The sequence below is a fragment of the Dermacentor albipictus genome, unplaced genomic scaffold (assembly GCF_038994185.2).
Source record: "Dermacentor albipictus isolate Rhodes 1998 colony unplaced genomic scaffold, USDA_Dalb.pri_finalv2 scaffold_80, whole genome shotgun sequence".
Classification (NCBI taxonomy): Eukaryota; Metazoa; Arthropoda; class Arachnida; order Ixodida; family Ixodidae; genus Dermacentor; species Dermacentor albipictus.
Window position 1 is genome coordinate 153,891 of NW_027225634.1, and position 22,086 is coordinate 175,976.

Sequence of the window (22,086 nt, forward strand, 5' to 3'; positions counted from 1 at the left end):
CGTCCTTGGACATCTCGTTGACGCGAACGGAGTGCAACCGGACCCAGGCAAGATCCATGCTGTTACGCACTTCCCTGTTCCGAAGTGTGTCAAGGATGTGCGCAGCTTCATCGGCCTTTGCTCGTACTTCCGCCGTTTCGTCCAAAATTTCGCGGCCATAGCACGACCACTAACCGAGCTTTTGAAAAAAGACGCCCCTTTCCAGTGGGGCGATAACGAGGCCTCTGCATTCTCGCTTCTCATCGATCTTCTCACAACGCCCCCCGTTCTGGCCCACTTCGATCCTTCTGCGCCTACCGAAGTCCGTACTGATGCCAGCGGTCACGGAATTGGCGCAGTACTGGCACAACGCCAGCGTGGCCACGACCGTGTTATCGCTTACGCCAGCAGGCTCCTCTCACCCGCGGAGCGCAACTATTCCATCACAGAGCGTGAGTGTCTGGCCCTAGTTTGGGCGGTTGCGAAGTTCCGCCCATACTTATATGGCCGACCCTTTTCCGTTATCACAGACCATCACGCGCTGTGTTGGTTATGCTCATTGAAAGACCCTTCAGGAAGACTTGGTCGCTGGGCCTTACGCCTCCAAGAATATTCCTTCTCTGTCACCTACAAATCTGGCCGACTACACAAGGACGCTGACTGCCTGTCTCGCTACCCGGTAGACGAGCCTGACGACGCCGACAGTAGTACCGCCGACGGCATTTTCTCTGTGTCTGCCTTCGCTAACATCGCCGATGAGCAGTACCGAGACCTATCGCTGCGAGTACTCATCGAGCGTCTGCGCTCTGCACCTACCGGCGCATCCGTTCGCCGATATGTCCTCCAGGGCGGCATTCTGTACCGAAGGAGCTTCCTCCCTGACGGCCCTGATCTTCTTCTTGTCGTGCCACAACATCTACGACAGACTGTGCTCTGTCAGATGCATGACGCACCCACTGCAGGACATCTTGGCGTAACCCGCACGTACGACCGCGTCCGCCGCCGCTTCTATTGGCCTGGTCTTGCTCGCTCCGTCCGACGCTATGTTGCTGCCTGTGATCCCTGCCAGCGTCGGAAAACGCCTCAGGTGCTACCTTCCGGTCATCTCCAGCCGATCGCCGTCCCTGTGGAACCGTTTTTTCGTGTTGGATTAGACCTCCTCGGTCCCTTTCCCACGTCATCCTCTGAGAACAAATGGGTAGCCGTCGCAACTGATTACGCCACCCGATACGCTATCACGCGGGCTCTACCTACCAGTTGCGCCACTGACGTCGCGGACTTTCTCTTGCGTGACATTATCTTAGTGCATGGCGCCCCGCGACAGCTGCTTACTGACCGCGGTAGTAACTTCCTCTCGAAAGTTGTCGCCGACATTGTGCGTTCCTGCTCTATTCAACACAAGCTGACTACCTCATACCATCCTTAAACCAATGGCCTGACAGAGCGCTTAAACCGTACCCTTACCGACATGCTGTCCAAGTACGTTTCGAAGGACCACCACGACTGGGACGTTGCCCTTCCTTACGTCACCTTTGCTTACAATTCTCCCCGGCACGACACCGCCGGATTTTCTCCATTTTATCTACTCTACGGTCGCGAACCGACCTTGCCCCTTGACACGGTACTTCCTCCTGCTGCGACCTCAACAACCGAGTATGCGCGCGACGCCATCGCCCTCGCCGATCATGCACGTCAGCTTGCCCGTGCTCGACTGACGGACTCGCAAACCACGCAGCAGCGTCAGTACAACGCCCGCCACCGTGACGTACAGTTTTCGCCTGGTGCACTCGTGCTCCTGTGGTCGCCCTGTCGTCACGTTGGACTTTCCGAAAAGCTCCTTTCGCGATACACAGGGCCCTACCGCGTGCTTCGCCAGGTGACGCCTGTGCCTTATGAAATTGCTCCTGTGAGCTCAACCTCGTCATCTACTCTGGCATCCAGTGATGTCGTGCACGTCAGTAGGCTCAAGAGCTACTACACTGCTTCCGAGTCCAGCCTTTAGTCGCTCCGAGACGGCGCTTTTGCCGCCGGGGGTAATGCTACGGGGTCGTATTCCCTCTGACGAAGAGCCGCGCAGGAAGAAGACGAAGACGACGATTGGAAGCTAGCGCGGGCTGTTGCCTCTTGGTCAACTGCGGCGTATTGCCTTGTAAATATACTTGTAAATAGCTTTTCGTCGGTGTCTTCCTACGTAACAATATTCTCTTACTCGAGGTATTTCCTGGCCCTGTTTTGCCACTGTCTGTTCACTGTTTTCATTGAATACTATAACATTTGATTTTCTAACACTAAATTTCAAACCTAAGTTCTCGCCTTCCTGTCCACAGATATTATCCAGACGTTGCAAATCACTTTGCTTGTTCGCTATAGCAACACAATGTCATCCGCATAAAATAAACCTGAATGCTGCTGCTCTCCTACTGTACCCGCCTGTTTGTATGAGAGATTTAACCCTTTGAGGGTCGATTTTTTTTTCGCCATATGCGACCGCCCTGGGTAGATTTCTTTTATTGCAGATTTCAATTCTTCTTAGGGACTTCTTTCTAAAAAGATTTATCGCAATTTTTCTAGGGTTACCGTAAAGTAAGAAAAAAGATATTTTGCGTTGGTATATATGTACTCTTCATTCATGAATAATAAGAATAAAAAAGGAAATAAACTGATAAGGATTATAAATTTCATGTATTTTTGTACACATAGTTTAAGGCCTTAAAAATGCACACACGAGAATATATCGCAAGACTTAAATGTTCCTGCTCTTACACTAATACCTAATATGTACATCCATAGCGTAATCGAACTGCGTAGGTGCGCGCACTTAAGGAATCTGTGTGGTTCTGTGCCCGTCAAAAAAGCACGGGTGACAAACTTCCGCTAATCTTATCACCAACCAGAGGCAATTAATTTTCGCGAGTGTCAAAAATAAAAAGCAACGGAAACGCATGCACGGCGGCATCCTTCCTGTGCGCACCCCTGTGAGCACTCAACGAGCAATAAAGAGGCGGTGGCCCTTTGAGCCATTAGTAACGAGTTAGCCATCAGTTTTGCAAGCACAGAAAACCGACACCGCCCGCGGAACAAAAGCCGAACCACCACCCACCCGCGCACCAATGCGTCAGCGGTAGCATATAGAGGCGCGGGAGCAAACTATCTCTAACACAAGCCATGCAACGAAAACAAAGAGAGGGAGGTGCGCGAAAAAAATTCCCTGTATTCCCACATAACGGCAGCGCATGACAGAAAAGAAAAAAGTTAGGAAATTGGCGCGCTTTTTAAACGTACAGACGGTGCCGTAAATATCCCTTATGAAAATATGAGATGAGTTTCACAAGATAGTCTGACGAGTTTTGACATCAAAGCCATTAGACTTTCTGATGAGTTTCTTTGGAATTTTCTGATGTATTCCTAATGTCATTCTATAACATATTGGCCACCGTCTTTCTGTAGAATTCTTGACGAGTGTTTTTCTTGTGAGCATGAAATGTGTTCCTAATGTGCGCTCCAAAGCAGTTTTCTTGTGATTTTCTCACGTCTTCCTAATGAATCTCTAATGAGCTTATACATTAGACTGCTGGTGCTCATATTACTCCTATAACAAAATTGGCCACCACGTGTGGTAACATTTTCTCATGTGTCCCAATGGCAGTCAGACCTTATTTAAATATGTTACCTGTGCGTGACTGTCTTTGGTGCTTGATATATGCAGCCTGTATGCATGTATGTATGTCCAGCGAAGATGCAGCACTTTTGTCAACATTTACATGGGCCCTACATATGCTGCATGTTAGACATTACTCAAAGAAAGATATTTAACAAAAACATTTATTGGGCATATCAATGCTTTCTTAAATGCAGAAGGAGGTTAAATGGAAGGAAAACACAGTATCAGTCTGGTTACGGATGTGATATTTTCCTTTCATTTAATCTCGCTACTTATCACTGAGGAGAGGCTGTTCTTGAGGTGGAGTGTCGTCATCTTGAAGTGCACGTGTACCCTGCATGGTAGAAAGCACAGAAAATTAACAAAACTTGGCAATCAACCACAGAAATACACGCTGTAGCACTTGCTGCAGAACGATCTGGAGATGTTATAGATAGTTCTGCGAAAAATTTATGTGGGGTCGGTTCACACAAAGTTGTTGAGGAACCACTGTGTGGCCTTTGGGTGGAGCAGTAACTACAGTAAGCAAAAATTGCTCTTGGCTGTAAAAACGTGCAACGTGGATCAGCTGTGGCGTGTGTACATTTCGTGAACTACTTCAGCTATATCGGTTTCCACTTGACAAAGGACAGCAGTGTCTGTGGATTGCTAGCATGAATGAGAAAATCTCACTAATTACTTGGCTTGGACATGAGCGTAGGAGTGTTTGTGCACGGGCAACCCAATGCATCCCAGAGACATCCAAGTGCCAGTCGTTACAGAATATTTGCATCAGCTACGGGCACAGTTCTCATACATTCCAAGCCTACCATGTCATGCATGTTTTGGCCTCCTGAATGACGGCATACATCCAATTCAAGAAATACACCCCACCATTCCTGGTGTTTTAATCATTTAAACCCGAGCGCTGCTTTCAGAGGGAGGGCACAAGTTGAAAAACAAATGCGTAGAAGCATGATGAACACGCTTGCATAAAAATAATTTAATAAATAAGCATGGTGGTTGCTATCCCACGTCATTATTGAGTATTCCTCTGTCATGCAATCATAATGAGCGTTGACTGACACATGTCCCATTTTTGGATGTGGTATTCCTCACTGATTTTGTTGTATCAATCGGTCGGGATCGAATCCCGGCCACGGCGGCCGCATTTCGATGGGGGCGAAATGCGAAAACACCCGTGTGCTTAGATTTAGGTGCACGTTAAAGAACCCCAGGTGGTCAAAATTTCCGGAGTCCTCCACTACGGCGTGCCTCATAATCAGAAAGTGGTTTTGGCACGTAAAACCCCAAATATTAGTTGTATCAATCGGTTGCCATAGGCGAACGAAACAGATAAACAATCTAAATCTAGTGCACAGCTTGTCGTGTCAATGCATGGTCAAATGGGACGAGCACACTGGTCCTTTGAGTGAATTATGGTGCTCTCCTAGGCGCATGCTGAGGCACCGGCTAGTCAGCGTGCCCAATGTACATTGGACCAAATATGCACGTGATCAAAAGAATAGCCTACATTGCCCCTCAGAGATACAAAACAAATTTTGGGTATCTTTAACTAAGCAAGCCTCCAATGTCTGGGTGCCTTTGTCAATTCACTTGTGGATTGCAATGCACATATATTTCCCGCAAAAATAAATTAGGCAGCATATGCACAACAGTCATGTTGTGTGGTCTCCCATCCATCGCTGCGCAAATTTTGTCCTGAAAAGTTACATGAACTGATTGAATCGAAAATTGAATCGAGAAAGGCAAGAAGGCAAGCGAGGGTTGCTTGGTTAAAGGTGGCACCAAATTTGTCCAGTACGTGTCAGAGGCACTGTACTGTATTCCTTTAACATGTGGTCAAATGTACATAGTGCAGACTGGCTGGTGCCTAAATATGTACCTATGAGATCACCATATTTCACTCAAAAGACCAGTATGCTCGTCCGACTTGGCCACACATATCCGCAATGGGGCTTCAGGCCGGATTAGGATTGTTTATCTGTTTTCACCCATGGATGAAAATTGGCAAGAGAAATCAGTCAGGCACACCACATAAATAACAATAAGTGTCAGGCAGCCCCCATTATCAATGCATGAAGAAAGGCATCCTTTGTAGATTACAAGGGATAGAAACTAGTGTGTGCCGATTCACTTACTTCTTTTTATGCAAACACCATTTATCATGATTTTATGCCTTTGTATTACAACTTCTGCCATCCCTCAAATTAACTGGTGCAAAACGAGTGCTATTCTTGTTAGTCCTTCCTACAACTTAAAGAGTTGTTAGCCAAGGTCATGTTGCGTGGTCTCCCTTCCCTCGCTGCGTAAATGTTGTCCTGAAAAGTTACATGAACTGATTGGCAAATTCAAATACACACTACAAGTTTTGCCGAGTGGACACAGCTGGTTCTCAGAAATGCACAAAAACAGTGATGGGTATCTGTTGGTATCCTGTAGTGTGTGCAACCTAGCTGTGACATTGCTGCACTAGACACACTCACAACTGCTACAATGCCTACCAGCATTAATAGGGGCAGCTTGCAAAGAAAAGAATACGAAGAAAGTGAGAGAAAAAATAGAAAGCTTACCAGAAAAGACCTGACTACTTAAGGAACTGCAGTACAATGAATACTGGCCTTCCTATTTCATTTCAAGAAATTCGAATTCTGAGAACAAAACAGACATAATTGTAAATATCAATGTTAAACAATGGTATGCACACTGCGTGCTTAGACCTGTGACATATATGGCACACTACACTTCGAATTCTTACATGGACAAAAACAGCACATGTGTGTATCATAAGCAGAAAGGAAAACAGGGAAATATATGCTGCAGCATAAGAAACAGTTCCAAACAAATAAAACCAAAATAAAAATGAAACACACTGCGTAATAGGCAAAAATAAAATGGACTTGCAGCCAAGCAATTGATGCGAGAAAAATACTAAATGTCAGGACATGCGAGGTGTAGTTTTAACAGAACAAGATTACGTGTGCATAATGTCTACAAACACAAATAAGCAGCAAGTGGAATAAAGTTGCATAAATATTTAGCCTATTTAGCAAGATTCATTAAGTAATATGTCGATACACTTATCCACTAATGATATCGAAGCCCACTTTTGTGAACACGTACAGTCGTAAAATTTATGAGCGTGAACACGGGAAAGCGTGCCGAACTGTACAATCAGCGCAGTCTAGCGCTCGCTGGCAATAATTTCGCGAACGAGATATTCGCGGCTAAGGCTGTTAGATTAGCGGATGCACTCCCTGCCACCAATGCGGTCTGTTGTCCCTTCTAGACCCGCAATCTGCTGCGTTAGCTATCTGCAACACGTGGTGATAACTGGTCAAGAAAGGCGCACTGATATGAACCCTACATGCCGAGCGCGTAACGATAAGAATACTGACGTGCTGTCCAACTCTGGAGTTTTTGTGCTTTTGTTTACAGCGCAGCTCTTATGCGCCCGTCCTCTGGTTTAACCGCGCCGCCGTCGGCGTTCCCGGTGCAACCGAGCAAAAGGGCCCGTGCAGCTAAAAACGGCCGAAAGAAGAGCTCTGCGTCGCTCGCTGGTTGAGACGTTTGTGATTGGTTGAATTTCTTGATCATAAAATAAAACACACATGCTTTGATAACGCTGATACAGTTTTGCGTATAAAAACATTCCTTGAGCGGTTTTCTTTCACTTCTTCGGGAGCCACACCATGGCGCGTGTACCCGACGAACAGCGACGGCACATCATTGACCTAGCGTTGAAAGAATACAGCCAACGGTCTATTGCGGCCATGACCGGCCGACCGCTCAAGACTGTCAACAGAATATGTCAAGCCTATAAGACAGAAGGAAGAATCGGCGATGCTCCACACCGGCGCCGACCAAGAGCAACGACGGAAGAGGAGGATCAATTGATCATTGCGGCTGTGGCAGACGATCCTTTTCAGACAGCGAAGGAAATCATGGAAAATATCGGAGTCAATGCCCACCCAGCCACTGTGCGGAACCGGCTGAAAGAAGCGGGCTTGCACAGTCGCGTCGCCGCACAGAAGCCCTTCCTCAACAGTACGGACAAGACCAAGCGACTCCAGTTTGCAGAACAACACGCGTCCTGGACGTCTGAGGAGTGGAAAAGAGTAATATTTACAGATGAATCCACCTTTTGCACCAAACAAGCCCAAAGGAAGAGAGTCTGGCGGCTAGAAAACTAGAGGTGATGCTTGCATTTGTATTTTATTTCCCGTTGAGTAGTCTCAATAGAATTATCCTAAATGTAGGAGGAGGAAGAGGAGAAAAGCTTCACGCAATCAATGGCTTCTTAATTAACGATGTCGACTGCAGCTCGAAATTGAAATCTTCGGCTGCAAATGCTAGAATGAGTTTAGTGTTCGCCAGTCTCATTCAAGAAGCTTTATATCCTCGTTGCACATTTGTGCTTATTGTCCGTGCGCGCACTCTTTATTTGCCGGCACCATCCGACCAATATTCAAAGCGTAGCCGCAAGCGGCCGCACAACAGTAAATACCTGGGAGCCCTCTCGCATCTCGGACTGGGACCGCTGGTCCGTATCGAGGGCCACTTGACATCCGCCCGTTACAGCGAACTTCTAAAGGACGTTATGCTGCCTTACGCTCGCCAAGGACCCTTTCCCAACGGCAGTTTCATCTTTCAACAGGACCTTTCCCCTATACACACGTCTCGCCGTGTCAAGGAGCTGCTGGAAGACGAAAGTGTAGAGGTCCTGCAGTGGGCTCCAAAAAGTCCTGACCTGAATATTATAGAGAATGTTTGGGGGCGGATGAAGCAACGCTTGGTGCGGCGTCCGCTTCAAAGTACGAATGCTGACGGCCTTTGGCAAGCGGTGCAAGAAGAATGGGAGCGGCTCCGTGAAGATGGCGCATTTGTTGCCTCCCTCTACTCTTCTTTACCGAAGAGGATGGCTGATGTCATTCGCCTAAAAGGCTGTGCTACTCGCTACTAGAAGCAGGCGAAAATGTCCACAGTTACCTTAAGTGCAGGATGCTTTCCACAGTTCTCACTGTAGTGCGAGTAGCAGTTGATTTTTGCTAAATTCTTCTTTCTCCTCCGCTCTCAATAAAATGATTCTCCTAACCGCAAACTGTGCAGTGCTTGTGTTTTGTCTTTGACATATATGCACGCAAACTAGTCAGTAGTGTTTTACTTGAAAACATATCTGTATATATAAAATATATTCACACATAAGAGAACTAAAAACGTGAGCGTCTTTGCAGACTTAGCTTATGGTCAATTTTTCACACAACTGAGGCCACTACAATACGAAATATTGAGAGAAGCAGCAATGGCATTCCTCGAGATGTCAAAACGTATCTTTAGTTGTAGTAGTGCATGACTGTTGAAGGCGCCACCTCGATGAAACCACTGGTAAAGGTTATTTTAAAACGTAATTTTATTATTTTCTTTTCGCACCCGGAAAGTCGATCTGCAATTATAAGGTATACTGTACTCCACTGTTGAGAATATCTGAGCGGCGATGAAATGGTAATAACATCAAAATGAACATATGCATAGGTTTCCTTGCCATTGGTTACAAATTCGCACGCCCAAGATCCAGGCACTCCTTTTGGAAAGGAACACATGTTGCTTTAGCGGCTGGGAACCCGCATCAGATTATCACTTTGCGCATGCATGGGAAAGTGACAGCCACTTAGTGCCCGCGCCTTTGTTATCAGTTATCCGTTATCGCTGTGCGAAGTAGACAGTGAGCGGGAGCTGGCTGGGAGTGCATCCGCTGATCTAACAGCCTTAGCCGCGAATATCTCGTTCGCGAAGTTACTGCCAGCGTGCGCTAAACTGCGCTGATTGTACAGTTCGGCACGCTTTCCCGTGTTCACGCTCATAAATTTCACGACTGTACACTTAAAGCATACCTGATATGTCCATCCAGATTACATGCCGTGCTGCTGCAGCCATGGCCACGGGTTATGTGGACACTGTTGTGGGTCACGGCTTCACCACTACAAAGAGAATTCTGTGTTAACTTATAGCTGTGGCACAATAAGACCATCACATCGTGAACACATGCAAGGAGCATGTAAAAACAGTCACGAAAACAATGCCTGCACTGGTGCAGGGTGGCAACAGAGCACAAAGTCGAAGTCACTGATGAATGTCACGATAACGGGGACCCCTTCAACAAGGCAAAATTTTACACGCAGCAGCAGCGCATTACATGAATGTTTATTTACATAACGATTCTAGAGTTTCTTTAATGACTTTATGTGACTATCCCTTGTAATGTTTAGTTACGTCAAAGTTATGGCAACACCCCTTCAAAACAAACCTGTACCAGTAGCACGCTGTGATTGCTTACATTTCTTTTCTCCTAATACTACTCCTAAATCGAAAACTTTGTAAGCAGAGATTATCTACAACGTCGAATCATTTATAAGCGAGGAAACGTCATTGCAGTGAGAATCGGTCAAGGGGTAGACGAGTCGTTATTATGCGACATCAGCAGAAATGCGGGAGCTCACGCACAAGCGCGCATGATGAACACGATTATTTCCGAACTTAATCTTTCTCATCAGAAGAAAACGCTTATCAAGATTTTCAATTCCGCATTATGGCAATAAATTCGCGCAACTAAACTCTGACACCCAGCAAGCATAGGCATAGGTTTCACTGTTGTCGTGGGAGTTCTCTTTCCTACGTTCGCAAGGCAACCTATGCCCACACCGAGAAGCACGCACAACACGTGTGTAGTTAGCAAGCACGGTTACTCACCTTTTGAATGGCACGACGCGGTCGAAAAGCGCCCTCCAAGTTGCCGATGCTTCGATGTTACTCCCAGCAGACATACCGGTGCATAGTGGACGAGTGGTGGCACGCTAACAATACGCATTATTTCTTCGCGACGTCCACCCAACTTTCCACGACAACCAGAGACAAAGGGAACGCACTCCACGGCATGAACATCGTTGGTCCACATTTGGCTGGCGCGCCACGCACACGGCGACTTTGCAGCGAGACACAAGCTGTCTGTGGCACTTTTGCGCACGCGAACTAAGTCATATTTAGTTACAGCAAACACAAAAACACACGATCGAACAAGCACATCGTTGCAGCTCGCACGCCCGACCGACTCGTAAACAGAGCGACAGGCTTATTGGATTGGATTGGATAGGAAACGGGATGGTGGGTGGCGCCACCAACAGGTCGGCTGGGGCCGGCCAATGCCTCGGCTAGCGTCATCTGAGGATTTGTGCGGCTGCCTAATTGCGCATAGCTGTTGCAAGACAAGCAGAACCACAGATAAGTCTATATTTTAAGCTATAGTTTGGCATAGAAAGAAATTCTATAAAGCATTTTCAATTTGAATCGTTTCTGCTATCTGCAGACAGCAAAAGCATGGCCTTCGAGATCTGAAAATGTTAACCCTATAGAAAGCCGTTGCGGTGACGTTATTCGAACGATTTTCGCTTCGGTTACCTCTCATAAAACCCGTGAATTACGCATTTCGCTGCTCCCCGTGCTACCTGCGCCATCACTTCAATTTAAATAACTTCCTGCTGTCGTTAACATCAACTATATGGCCTCAGACATCGTTGACGTGATCTCCGAGGGACACATGTGTGCAGTGTGCGATGTTTTAGTGCCAGTTGCAACAGTGTCAGTCGGAAAGCGTCAAATCTGCTCGTGTGGCGCAGCTTACGCCCCTGTCGTCCGTATCTTGCTTTCGTGTTATGCCTGTTTCACATGCTGCGACTGGAACGACGAAAATCGGTGCTGTCGCACGCGTCGCAGAGCGATTTTTAGAGGGCCCATTTCACATGATTGCGATTTTAACAATGCGACTGGTGCGATTCCCAGGGTTGCTTACTGCCAGGTTTCATGGCACACGTTGCACAATTATTTTATTGTAATGAATAAAACGTTTAACTTATAATATTGTTGACTTTTCTTTATTAGGAGCAAATAATATGCTTGTTTTGTAATTTAAAAACGTGTTGAAGTTAACATTTGTTTCGGAGTGCGCGACGGCGGTTTCTGTAGTTCAGTGCGACATCGCGCACGTAAACAATGGTAAACAGCTGTTCGCAGGTAGTTCAGCGATTCTTTATTCTATGGTTCAGCGCTGTGTGTTATTTTATCTACCTTCTATGACCGTTTCGTTCTGCCTGCGCTACAACAATATACAAGATGACCTATCGACAAGTTCATATAGCTACCCTCACCGTATATGCAGTATTCGGAATTCGGCTGCCACGAAGTTGTCGTGTCAGCCCAACAAGATCCTCGCGCTACCCGTGCTCGGCGTCAGCTTCTGGAGAAATGATGCGTGTATATTGCCCGTCATTGCGCATATGTGGTGCCTGCTCCTAGCCATATTCTTACGCCAAACGCAACAAGAAGCACCAACCCGAACGCCCGCGTGTGCCCCTGAACGAAGCCTCAAACGATCTGTGTGATTACGACGTGGAATGAAAATTGTGTTGTGAAATTCAACCTTAGCGCTAGCCTGGTTCGTCCATCGCCGCGCTCGCGCTGCGAATGTATATATGGGAGCCCTCTCTAAATATTTCTAAAGGCGCAAAAGCCGACGCATCAAATGTTTCGAGCAGTTACCGTCACTTTTGTAAAAACCTGTACGTTGTAACATAGCATTCTAAAAGACACGCTTCTCGTCCACTTTGTTGTCCCGTGTCTCGCGCTGGTAGTATACTAGGAACTTCTAACAAGAAGACCATATCAATACGCGCTATTCATAACGCAGGATCGTAGGCCCACGGCAGGCGGACTTGCCGTAGAATTTTTCAGCTTTCTGCTCAGCCTCGCACGCCTCTCAAGGTTAGCCTGTTTTGTGGAAATAAATATTATTATTATATTATTAATGTTATTAGATATTATAGCTTCTTCACTGTAATTTATAGCAATCATCCGGATTTCTTAAGCTAGTCATGCATTTAACCTGTATTAGATCAACATTGTTACGACGTGTTTACGGGAGTCATTTAAAACTAGATTGCTCAGCCAGAGAAAGAACAAATGCAAGCCTCAGTGTTTATTCCAATTTGGTATTCCTAAACAGATTGTATTGGCAGAATTTTATGCCTGCTTGCATTTCCTGCAATTCAATGTTCAGAGCTGGAGAAACTTATTCCTTTTCTTGCTGTCGAAAGGCTGCTTCAATGTCGATAGCAAGCTATAATTATTCATTTCGAAAGTGTTAAGCAATGACTATATGTCTAAGCTTATCAATGCATTTTTGTTCTACGAACACAATTAAGTTTTCTCTCTCCCTCTCATTGACAGCCATGGAGTGAAACTGTTCACTTTCATAAGTATCCGGATGCAAACATTCTGGAGTTTGTCCTGAGCATTTATCTGCATCCTATAGTGTGCATGTATGTATCAAGTTTTTGTGTTACAATCGCAGTGATCTACACATATTGTTATATTGCAACAAACAAATTTATTTCACTTTGTTTTCAAATCTACAATGTGGCCATGCAGTAACGACTGCATTAATAAGCAAAGAAGAAAACTGCAGATTCAGTGTACGTGTTGGAATCTATGCGAAGTGAAGTTTTTGTCAAGTGGTCAATTAAATACTGTTAAAGTAACTGCGATATATACAATTTGTCTTATTTTCAACAATCCAACATGTCATCTTTTGCAAGGTTTGCTTATGCACCGCATAGGTCACAACCTTAATGTAATGTAATTTTTATGCATTACACTGTTCACAAACCATACCGAAACGCAAATGGCAGTTAATGTAGATGCACGCTGCGAGACATCAATGCAGTGACGTTTGTTGAGCAAGAAATGATGCGAGGTATATGCAGATAAATGAATGACATGTGCTTATATACATATTTATTTATATACCTCGCAGGCTGCAAGGTTGGAGTATTATGCGAGGGGGAATAGAAAAGTAGCTACAGAAGGAAGAAGGGCACAACATAAAAAAAAAACATCAAAAAAAGCAGTGCCAATACATTGCACCAACTAGCCCAACATGTTTTACTGGCACAACATTATACAATACTTACCAAACAATAACAGAAAAAGTTACTGCCCGTGCACCCTGTACAGACAGTAAACCAGCAAAGCTGAAATGTGCAGCCCCGGTGTTTATCACTGGGTTAATTTCAATGGTTTATTCAAGTCTTTCTATATTATTGGTTATGTCTGTGTTTCTTAATGAGGTTATGCACATGTTTGGCTTGGGTTTATCACATTGTTTATTTGGAATGCCACACATTGCACTTTGCAAGATCACTATCATGGAAAGTGCAATGAGTGGTTCATTGTGGTATTCCAGCGGGTCCATCAAAGTCTTTCTGAATTATGTTACACACTTGTGTTTTTTAATGCATTAATCATAATGTTTATGACTCAGTTATGCACTGCAGTTACGAAGTGACACACCGGGGCTGCACATTTCATTTAATTAAATACAGGGACACATTTTCGAACCTATTGGGAAGTCGGAGAGAGACTGCTGCACGCGTGCTCTGCTGCTAGAGAGAAACGACGTCACTATCGGTCTAGCCAATGGCCCACCACACCTTTGCTGTGAGATAATAATGACATCATGATCTTGTCTTAACCCCGTCCCCCTCTGTGTCCCTTCCCTGCAATAATACGCAGATAAATGTATGTTTGAAATGCATAAGCATTTCTGTCTACCCAAAAAGAAATGTCGCCGTCCATCATGCAAGACGAATGCAATGGCTCACACCCCCTTAAACAATGGCTCATACCCCTACACTAGGGTTTTTGGGATCGGACCATGAGTGTTTCGCCTAGGCATATACAGCTTCACTGTAAAAAGAATGAACACCTTTCTGCTAGAAACCAAGGCAATCATGAGGTGTATTAATATATGAAAGTTTATTGAACATGCCGAGTAAATGCTGTTCGACAAGCAATAAACCGAATTTACACAAGAAGCAGAAGCAAGATCTGATGTGTGTCCATACAGATTCCAACAGGAAACGCATCCATCTCTGAAAGTGTAACAGTGGCCATGCTGACACAAGATTCTCCCAGTGTGTTTGCATCTACAACATCCATAATTTCTCTAGGCAGCCGATCTCCACAGAATGCTAGCTTCTTCCTCTACAATGCACTCTCCACATCTGAGCGTGCATTGTAGAGGAAGAAGCTAGCATTCTGTGCAGATCAGCTGCCTAGAGAAATTACGCAAGCTGTAGATCTAAAAATGCTGGGTTAATCCTGTCAGCACGGCCTCCGTTAGAAATGGATGCATTTCCTCTCGGGAAACACACATGAATTTTTGATTCTCCTTTTTGTGCATGTTCAGTCTATTGCTTGTCAGCGAGCATTTACTCGGTGTGTACATTAAACTTTTGGTTGTTAGATCATCTCGGTTTTCTTGTTTGTCCTATGTGTTCTCTGGTGCCATCTGCAGCCAGGCTATTCGTTTTTTTTTTTAGACTGCAACAAGTCACTTTAATGGCCCTCATGATACCTTATAAAATCTTTTATTTGGCCAATGTAGCAAGAATGTACAGTGTGAAGCAGTAAGAACAGGGTATGCTAACTTCTGATTAAAAGGTTTATTGTGAAAATGCAGTGATCTATAAAGGTTACCACAAAGTAGTACAGCAATAAAACCTGATAAAGACTAGTGCTTGATGAAACCAAACATAAAAGCAGGAAAGGGAGAAAATACATATAGATATACAAGTCCAGGGAAAAAATAAACATTGTGATCATCAAGTGTGCATGTGGCTACCTTCCAGGAAACTCATTTTTTTCCCAGTGGCATGGAACTGGAAGTATGTGCTTGCATAAACAAGCTGTCAGTCCGTCTATTGGAATAACAACAAAGTTTCTTGAAAGGTGCTGGCATGCAGGATTGGCAATTGTAATGATTTTTTTTCTTCTTGCACTTGGAATTTTTCTATATTTTCTTTCTGTAGCATCTTTATTTATGTTTGCCTGTATCAAGCACCAATTTTTATCTATCCTTCAAAGATGTCTTTCTTTTTCTGGGGAAAACTCGGGGAAGGCAGGAGATGGAAATTCAAGACGATGAGCAACATGAGAACAAGGTGAAAGTAGGAGCCAACGTTTTCACACGTGGACCTTGAAGAAGACAAGTCCATTTGTCGAAACGTTGGCTCCTGCTTTCACCTTGTTCTCGTTTTGCTCATCGTCCTTTTTTTTGTGCTAATTTATATAACTCGCCACATTTTTACAAATGAACCTCAGTTGAAAGTTCGTCCTCATCCATATCTAGTGTCATCCTGTTGATACTGCTTCATGCTATCCACTCTTGCAACATTTGTGTGTGTGTGTGCACACGCGTGGATTTGGATGTGAGATCGGGCCCTTGGGCAGAGGTATCATTCTTCTCCTGTGCAGCCTTATGAATTCATTAACTATACTGCAACAGAAATTCGATGGACAGGAACGAAGTGAACACACCGAGTACTTCTTTCTTGTCTGTTGTCTATCTGTAGCACTTTAGTTAATAATGAATATACACAAACTCATCTAGTTCTCAGTTATTATGTCAGGCTTATAAGCCCGCTTGTTTCCTGAAATATCTGCATGGCTATGTATTCTGTAATTTAATTTCTGGCTATGTGCTTGCAAGTCGCGTGTCAATCTCCTGATTTTCCCGACAATCTTGTGTGATGTGCAGGCCCAGACAGTTTCTGGTGAATCCATGCAGGGTGTAATCTGCACTACAAGTGCTGCTTTGATTGCCTTCAGTTCAGCTTTTCTAGGTGTAGGATGACCTGGAATGGTACTCACTTATATGGCGTTTAGTTTTATGTAGTGTCATACTACTGTTACACTGGTATTGCCAGATGAGTCTACTATATGTGCCTTATGTTTGCTTGCATTTTCATGATTAGCAACCTCCTCTGTGTGTTTGGCAGTTGCATATAGTCTCCTGCCCTAATTGTTTGCCCCCATATTCCACGGTATGGGCCTGTTGTGTTTCAAGTTCAGGTACTCCCGAGGTTGTGTTTCTGAAGGGAGGGGTAGTCATCTTTGCATCTCGTATGCTAGCTGGCATAGTATCTTGGGACGAGGTTCTGAGCTCTTGAGACAAAGAATTTGTGCTGCAGGCTGCAACTCTACTCCGTCTAGGAGCTTGTTCGTCAGCTCTTTTTCATAGAGGTCATCAAGCATGGTACAGTTGGAAAGACCTGTTATTACTACCCGATGCCTGTATTCGATGAGTTGTCTTTTTTGTGTGCTGCTGGTAATTCATACCGTGCCATACCTTGGACACAAGCACAGCATCTGCGATTTTCTATAGTATGCACTAGTCAACCCCCATTATTTCGAGATTATTCTGTTCACCAGGTGTGGAAGTTGCGTCCAGGCATTGCATAATTGTTTCACCCACGTGCTGGCTCTGCCGTCACGGGCTTACACTAGCTGAGGATTTGTGGATGTTGACTTGCGGGCATATTTGTCCAGCTATGTGGATCACAATGTGCAATCTTGGGTAGTTCTTGATTCTAGTCTTTCTTTTTTTTTTCCGACGTCCATATGAGCTGACTTATCAGAAAGCGAGAGGCCAGACTGGCCAAGAAAGTCTGCAGTGTTGTCGAGGGCTTGTTGCATCATTCTTGATTTCTGTATAAGATAGCTTTCCCATGGACTGTAATACACCATAGGCTGTAGTGTTTCTTGTAGTATGCCCGTGTTGTTGGTGTGTGTGCGCCAAATGTACCTCCAACTCTCACCTGAAATTTTCTGTCTTTCAGAAAGTTGCTGTTTAAGTGCTCTACCAGAAATGTTTTTGCTTATCGTTCCTCTTATTAGAGCAGCATGAGGTACTGCTGTTAAAAGCCTTTTCACTCTCTTCACTCTTTCATAAGCAGTATTACACAATGTCCTGCCATAAAGTTTCTGCTGCTTATGTCCCACTCATATCTGCCAGAAGGGACAACTCTCGAAAAAGGTTTTCTTTGTGCTATGTGTGCGACGTAGTATGAGCATTCATGCCTTTTATACATCTGTAGAACCAGCTTCCTGACAGAGTACTTGCTACACCTGCTCATGCTTATTTGTGCAGTGCTGTTGAACAATACATATCGATGCAATGAATATTTACACACTCGAATTATCACGAAAGATGGTTGGTTTACAATTCTGCCCTTTGCTTTCTATTGGTGTTAGATTTTGCATAAGCATGCCCCCCTATGCAATAGTATTTTGAAGTGTAAGGGTTCAATAAAAGGTGATGAACTAAATCTAAGTGCAAGAGCTTTTTTTCTCACCTACAACTCCCATCGAAATGCGACTTCCATGGCTGGCAAATCAACCCCTCGCCTTGTGTTGGCAGCAGAATGCTATAGCCACAGTGGCAGGTGAACAAATTGAAGAACAATATTTCTGTCTATAATTTTTTTTCTTGCCTGTATGTAAGTAAAGTTTGGAATAAATTTGTCATGGCAAAAAAGCCCAGTTTATGGTCTTTTATTGAATAAGCCACAAATTGTGTATAGTTAAAATGCAGAAATTTGTTCTGAAATCCTTGGGTGATATATGTTCTTGCAAGTAGCATGGTATTTCATTACTTATAAAAATAATAATCGCAGCGGATATCGTTATATGGATTTACACACTAATATATGTGATCACAAACTTATTAGAAACTTACTAGAAACATGGAAGGCATGTTTCTGCACACTGGATCCGCTGTGAATGTGCAAGAACTGCTTGTACTGGCTGACTTCACTGCACAGTTTTGATTTACTTTTCTTCAGCGTGTCGTTTTATACTGTTTTATCCCCACAAGAACAGGCCGTTTGCCTGCTTTTCGCATTGTTGCACGAGTTCTACATAATTGTGCTGGAGGGTACGTTGTCACTTTGCCTCTATAGCAAGCAATTTAATTAATCTGCTAGCTGTACAGTTGATTACCTTGCAGAGCAAGTGTTCATACAGATGCAGTAAGGATACAAAGTCCGCAACATAGCCTATGTTTATTGGTTTCTGTGCAAGAAAAAAAAAATCTCCAGAGAAGAGGTGCAACTTAGCGTGCATGTAATATTTTATTCAAGCCACGGATTTAATACTACCGTAGCAAATTCATTACGATAGCCTACACTTTTGCTCTGTCAAATTTAATAAGAGGCAAGATAAGCTTTCAAGATGAATCGGGAAATTCATGCTTGAAAACCGACGAGAAAATGCAACTGAACGGTACCGCGTTCAGCGCAACGTAGAAACTTCGGGTACTTTGCTGTCTTGTCATTTGCCCTTGCCGAGGTTGAAATAATTCAAGCTGCTCCGTAAGCGCGATTTTTGCATGCTACTCAACAAAAGAAAATTGTGACGACCTCGTCGTCTGCTGGGGATCGAACACCTCCTAGGACTGACAACTCGCAAAGGCGCACGAAGCAAAGGTGAAAATGCACTTCATTTGCTGTGTAGCGTGTCAACAAACGCATAGCAATAGGAGAATGCAATCTGTACAAGTTTTTTATTCTCCCTTAATTCGCGCACGTACCTAATTCGACGATCCACGTCTCCGCGATTGCACTGCTCGTGCGAGACGCCATCAAAACAAACCGGCGCAATAGCTCCGTTGACAGCTCTCCGCGCAATTTCGACGGAAAATCGCAGCGATCGGTGCGACGGTGCGACTGTGCGACCAACCGGTTGGTCGCAGCCGAAAATCGGGGGGTCGGCACTGCGACTGCGATTTTCATCGCAAACGACGGAAATCGCACTTCCGGTGCGACGAAAATCGCATCATGTGAAACAGGCTTTAGTGCGTTTAATCTGCGCGGGTTGTACTACTGTCGCTCGTGCCTTCTGTGTTGATCGTGCTATCCACGAAGATTCCTCGAAAAACCCACATGTCTCGGTAGCGTGCATTTGTCCTATGTGGTATATGCCAGAAATGTGCGCTGGCGTACGATGTGCTTTCAACCAAGTACTGCAGTGCGTTCCAGCAAATAGACGCTTACGCGCAGTTTTTTTTTTCTTTTTACCCGTCATGGTTGGTCAGTGGCTATGGTGTTTTGCTGCTGAGCACGAGGTCGCGGCATCGAATCCCGGCCTCGGCGGCCGCATTTCAATGGGGGCGACATGCGGAAACACCCGTGTACTTAGATTTAGGTGCACGTTAAAGAACCCCAGGTGGTAGAAATTTCCAGAGTCCTCCACTACGGCGTGCCTCATAATCAGAAAGTGGTTTTCGCACGTAAAACCCCATAATTTTTTACGCGCAGTTTTCCATGTCATCATCATGTCAATCTGCACAATTGTCGGTTTGCCACTTAAAGACTAGTAACACATCCGAGAAATCAAACTGCTCAGAACAAGGCATACGCTATAGAATTGCACTGTTTACCAAATGTGATAACGGGGTAACACCATCTTACAGTGCTCTTTAAAAAGGAAAGAAAATGACGTCGTTGTTTTGTGCCTAGCCGTGATATATCGGAAGCGTTTCCTGAGTACTCGGCGCTCACGCTGTGTTATATCGTTTTCATCATTTTTGTCTCTTAGACTGTCCCTAACGATGAATCGGAACCACTTCCACCAAAGGCCAAGGGTCCGAGTGACTTAATTAACTGTATCCTAATTAACGGTTCCTTACTTAACATCGTCATCATTAACACCAATGGTCACGGGTTGGACTCCCACCAATAGTCATGTGTCCGAGTGCTTTCATCAACTATATCTTAATTAACTGTACATTAATTAGCATCGCCTTCATTAACGACAAAATTCGTGGGCACAACTCCTACACAAGATCATGGGTTCGAGTGCTTTCAGTAACTATATATTAATTGAATATGCCTAATTAACATAACCTTTAACAACAAACGCCGTGAAATCCAGTGCCTTAACTGATTATATTAATTAACACTACCTTAATTAACATCGCCTTCATTAACAACAAAGGTCGTGGGTTGGATTCGCACCCAAGGTACTGGGTGCGAGTGACTTAATTGATAAATCTTAATTAACTGTGCCTTAATTAGCACCATCTTCATTAACAAAGGCCGTGGGTGCGAGTGCCTCAAATAACTGTATCATAACTGCGCCTTAATTAACACCACCTTCATTAACACATAAGATCGTGGGCTCGAGGGTGTTAATTGCCTATATCTTAATTAACGTTACCTCAATTAATATCGCCTTCATTAACAACAATGGTCGTGGGTGCGATTCCCACACAAGGTAATGTGTTCGAGTGACTTAATTCCTAGATCGTAATTAACTGTACCTTAATTAGCATCGTCATCATTAACAAAGGTCGTGGGTTCGAGTGCCTCAAATAACTGCATCTTAACTGCGCGTTAATTAACAGCGCCTTCATACGCACCAAGGGTCGTGGATACGAGTGTCTTAATTAACAACATAATAATCAGCTGCGCCTTAACATATTAATTAACAGGCTTCGACTTCCACTAAGAGTCGTACGTGCGTTCGAGTGCATTAATTAACCATATCTTCAATAACATTCTTAATTAACGGTGCCTTAATCAACACCAAAGGTCGTGGGTTCGTAGCCTTAATTGCCGCCAAAGGTAGTGTGTTCGACTCCCATGAAAGGTTGAGAGTTTGTAACCTCTTTGTACATCGAGTGCTCACGCCGTCAATGCCGGATTTTGCGGCTCATGAGCCATTTAATGCTATCGCATTACAAATAATTTTTCGCGACTTGGCATCGTACACATTCATATATGATGTACTTTGACATTAGCAATAACACAAAAAAGCTGTACACTCCTCTCATCAGAAATCCTAAGGTGCATTGTCATTTGAGTCTCTGATGTACTTGTGATGCCAAAAAACATTAGACGATGCATTCCTTATGAATGTCTGATGTCACCTTAGGAACACATCACGTCCTCCACAGAAACTCATGGTTCATTTTCATAAGGGATACGGCATCGATCATTTTGGCACTTCTTCGTGGCGCCGTATATTTACATCATTGACCCTCAAAGGGTTAAGCCAATATTACTTCTTTCTAGTGCCCTCACCATGTACATCATAAACAGCAGCGGGGATAAAGAGCACCCCTGCCTCAGTCCCTTATTGATGTAAACTTTCTCCTCATCCCTTTCCATTCAACGCAAACGGTATTTTCTAGGTAAATCTCTCTCAAAATCTGTAGACAATCGTCACCTAAGCCTTCCCCTTCCAGAATATGCCACAAAATGTTGCTGTCTACGTTGTCATAGGCTCCTGTAATGCCTAAAAAGGCCACATATAACAGTCTGCTTTCTACTTTTGATATTTCAATACACTGAGTAAGGACAAATAAGTTATCATCTAAACGCCTACCTATTCTGAAGCCATTCTGAAGTTCTCCCAAAATGCCATTATTCTTTGCCCATGCTTGAAGCTTTAATTGCCTAGAGTTACTGTACACGCTGCCTTTGGTAGCATATACAGTAACTCTACAGCCCATTCGCGTGCGCCACCGTGCGGCTCCACAGAACTAGTGAGACGCG

The 22,086-nt window shown here is 44.4% G+C and overlaps 1 long non-coding RNA gene across 1 annotated transcript; it reads right to left on the minus strand.

Annotated features, from left to right (window-relative positions):
- Positions 1-3,812: 3,812 nt before the first annotated feature.
- LOC135913893 (uncharacterized) lies at positions 3,813-10,733 on the minus strand. Its single transcript, XR_010568145.1, has 3 exons — positions 10,388-10,733; positions 9,532-9,618; positions 3,813-3,974 (listed from the first exon to the last, which is right to left on the minus strand). It is a non-coding gene; the product is annotated as an uncharacterized lncRNA (long non-coding RNA).
- Positions 10,734-22,086: the final 11,353 nt, after the last annotated feature.